The sequence below is a fragment of the Pteropus alecto genome, unplaced genomic scaffold, assembly GCF_000325575.1.
Source record: "Pteropus alecto unplaced genomic scaffold, ASM32557v1 scaffold38, whole genome shotgun sequence".
NCBI lineage: Eukaryota > Metazoa > Chordata > Mammalia > Chiroptera > Pteropodidae > Pteropus > Pteropus alecto.
This window is the reverse complement of record NW_006442512.1, coordinates 5,785,879-5,790,105: the sequence shown is the minus strand read 5'-3', so window position 1 is coordinate 5,790,105 and position 4,227 is coordinate 5,785,879.

Sequence of the window (4,227 nt, the reverse complement as noted above, 5' to 3'; positions counted from 1 at the left end):
CTGCCCCTCCCCCACTCTCATCCGGGTTGGTGTGGCAACAAGAAAACATTCGCCTGAGACGCCTGTGACGCCTGGGACACAGGCCTGCTCTGATTGAAACGCCATTTGTAAAAAGGCATGGAAAAGAGCAGGATCGAGTTTAAAAGAGCCGCAGCCCAGAGCTCTGGGCCCACCCACATCACACAGGTTGAGGCCGTGGGACATTTGCTTTGGGAAATTTGGTCATTTCTCTGAGCTAATAAGCCAGGCTCAGAATTAGGAATGCAAAACAGAAATGGAGCAAAAAGAAAAAAGGCAAAGAAAAAAGCAGCACTCCACCAGAAATGGGAAAACTTAAATGACTTTGTTTAAATGTCATGGTACTCTCAAAACTCTGTTCTCATATGTATGCAAGTTAATTAAATGGAAAAATGTCAAATTAGTTGCTTAAAATATTAATGGCAGGAATTATCCCAGATTCTAGAGCAGGCAGAGTAGAGGAAACGAAACTTTTAGGGCTTAACCCTTTTCTCGGTGATCCTTCTCTTGCAAAACAGAGCTTTCTTTCATCCATGAAAGGACCAGTGACTGCTGAGGGTTCTGTAGATTTTCAGTTGGTTTGCAGCTTGCAATGCTCCCTGTGACACAGGACTCACTAGTGGCATTTATTTCCATAGTATCAGTTTTGCAGTGGGGGATTTGAGGTCGTAATATGAATATGTCCCAATGGTCTGTTCTGGTGTCTGGGTAATTTGCCATTTATTCTTTTGGTTCTGAAAGGTATTTTGGTTTAAAGAACCCATTAAAATGCAAAATAAGAAAAGATTGCACAAAAAGATGTGCCAATGTTCTACTCACCAAATGTTTATAAGGGGTCCAGCACCTGTGCTGAGCAAAACGGTGGGAAAAGGGAGAGTCTCCCTTTTCCAGGGTTTCAGATCCAGCAGAGAGAGGCCGCAGGGCCCCTCTTGTAGCCTCATGTTAGCATGTGGGGAAACTGAAGCCCCCAGAAAACAGGGAACATTCATTCCCAAAGCCATAGAGCTATTGAGTGGTGAGTCAGGCTCATTTATTCACCTGGCACAGTTCCTGCCTACCTCCTCCAGGGACTTTCATATATCAGAGGACAACAGGGTAAATAGACACAGGACAGTGCATGCTGCACACCCAATACTGCAGAAGGAAGGGCAGAGGGTTTAAAACAGGCTTATGGGTATCGAGGAGCCCTTACCTCCATCAACCAAAGAGCACTTTACTGTCTGCCATGGCAGCCAACTGCATGAGACATGATTTCTCTCTGTTCAGCAAAGGCAGGCAGGAAAAGAAGGCAAATACTGTTTATTGAGAATTGTGTTTAGTCACTGCATAGATACTCTCATATGATTTGATCATCAGTTCAGCCCAGGCAGATAGATGTGAGTCCTATGTTATAGATTAGGAAAGTAGAAGGCCGCCAAGGAAACAAATTTGGCTGACCTGAACCCGCAGGCATTTGTCATCCTACAGTAGTCAGTGGGGAATCGGTTTACCAATAATTGCAGATTAGCAATAGAAATGCCAAATAATAAAGGTAGGGCCCACTTCCAAAAATGATATCCTGAAGGAGGGAGGAGATATTCCGAGATGCTCTGTGGGAAAGAATTCCAAATACTTTAGGGAAACCCTATATACCTTTATCCTTTATTTTTGTATCAGTGTGGTAAGTTGAATCATGGACCCCGAATATATCCACATCCTAATCTCTGGCACCTTAGAGTGTTAACTTATTGGGTAAAAAGAACTTTGTAGATGTAATTAAGGTAAGCATCCTGAGATGGGGAGTTTATTCTGCATTAGTCAGATAGAGCCAATGTAATCACAAGGGTCCTTATAAGAGGGAGGAAGGAGGATCAAAGAGGAAATAGGAGATGTTATAACAGAAGCAGAAATTAGAGTGATGTGCTTTGAGATGGAGAGAGGGGCCATGAGCCAGGTGGCACTAGAAGCTTTTGAAAAAAGCAAGGCTACAGGTTTTCCCTTGGATCTTCCAGAAGAAACCCGCCCTCCTACACCTTGACTTTAGCCCAGAGAGACTGGAAGACTCTTGACTTCCAGAAGTGTGAGGGGATAAATATGCGCTGCTTTAAGCCACTCGGTTTGTGGTAATTTGTTACAGCGGCAATCAGAAACTAATACAGGCAGTTATTGCTAAGTAATAAACTATCTCAATGCTGCTTTCTCATTCCTGGGCCTAGGGGTTGGCTGCAGCAGTTCTGCTTCAGATTATAAGTTGGTTTTAAGTCTCTCCACCTGCCGCATTCTGGGACAGTGGCTGCTAAGGGTGTGCTCTTTAATGGCCAGTGGCAGATACTTGCTATGCCTGTTATCATTTCTGCTCTGAAACATGCCACTTCTGTCCACCTTCCATTGGACAAGGTAAGTCACATGGCCAAGCTGAATATCGGTGGGAACTAGAAGTATATGCCCCTAGCCTAGTGGGAGGTACTGCAAAGTCACATTGCACAGGGCAAGAAGATATGGTTCTAATATTGGGGAGGGGTAGTAAAAGTTGAGACCTGTCACACTTTTCTTGAAGACTCATAATGCACACTGATACGTCGAGAGCTCTGGGAAGTCCTGTAGTAAGTAAGCCTGTTTAACTCTGTTAGCACTGTGCTCCCCAAACTTCTAAGAGTCCAGAATCCTACTATCATCCTACAGAATTAATATTTTGAGACACATTCATGTAGGCAGTTCATCTTCAGAAACCCAAGGAAGGAGAAGGCAATGGATCTGATCGGGCCTTGAAGAATGGATTTAACTAAGCAGATGATGAGGCTTTTACCAAGGGTAGATGAAACTGAAAAGTTTTCATGAGTTAAAGTCCCTTTCCTCAAGGGTCTCGTTCATGAGAATTCCATCAAATACTCCATTCCCCATGGACAGGAAGAACTCAGAATGATATCTGTGTTGTCTGAAAAAGCAAACACTACTGTCTTGGAATCTAGTCGTTACTAGCCCAGAGACCCACTGGAAATTCCTCAAAAGGTAGGCACTTACCACTCATCCCAGGACTGGAGCATCTCCTGCCACCTGGGCTTGCTGCAAACACGCATGGACTGGGAAGTGCTGCTGGACTAGAAATCAATAGACGGAAGTGAGTGGAAACAGGTTTCCCATGAGGTCTAATCATCTCAGGCTCATTAATAGAAGCTCCCCTGAAATGGAGACAGGATCTCTTTCCCCTTTGTATGAGGACCTAGCTGAGGACCAGGCAGAGGAGTAGGAAGCAAGTTCCCCAGCATAGGCACTGTCAACCCCAACTCGTGCAAGTGGACAGAGCTGCTGAGTGATGTCTTGCACTGACTCCAAGAGGGGTCCAGAGGAATGGGATAAAACATCTGACACGTGCAGGGGCCTCCCTAGCTTTGAGAAATGGGGATGAGAAAGATACACTATCACTGTACCCTGCCTGCCTTCCTTTTCCTTGAGGCACAACTGCCTGGGGTGGGCTGGAGACTCTGGGGGATGGTGACTTATTTGACACACTTAATTAGCCTATTTCCATGTAACACGTTTTGACGGAGGCCATTACAGCCTAATAAAAGGAAACAATAGTGCCATAAATCCCAGGATCAATAGAGGGAAAGAAAGCAGCCAGGCTGGGAGGGCTTCCTCTGAAAGATCCAGAAGGGCTTCAAGAATGAAATTCTCCTTGAAATCGAAGGACAAGGGGAAAGAATATTTGCCAGCTCACTCACTCCTTCAGCACATATTTAGAGGGCACAGACCGTGGGCCAGGCTCTCCCTTAAATCCCCAGGAGACAGACAATAGGCACAGCCTAGTGGAGCAGAAAGACACAAAAATAGGGGTGTCACAATTCAGTGTGGTTAATGTTATGAACAAGAGTTAGAGAGAGAGACTTCCAAGAGGCAGAATATTTGAATGGGTTTTGAAGGATAAACAGGAGTTTTCTGGGTAGAGAATGGAGAGGGGAAGGATAATGCTAAGTGAAGGGGAGCACAGAGTCAAGAAAGGGGCATGGTGAGTTTGGGGAACAAGGAGTGTGAAAGAAGCAGAGAGTGTAGACATGAGGAATGGAAGTGGGTTTGGCTGGAGAGGTGTGTTGAGGCAAGGTGAGGAAGAGCCATGTTTGGCAAGTTAGAGTTTGGATTCTTTTGAAATCCAGAGAAGCCGAAGGAGATTGGGAGGCATAGCTATAAGAGACAAGTACTGCAGAGAAAACTCTTTGTCTTAGTGCACTCAGT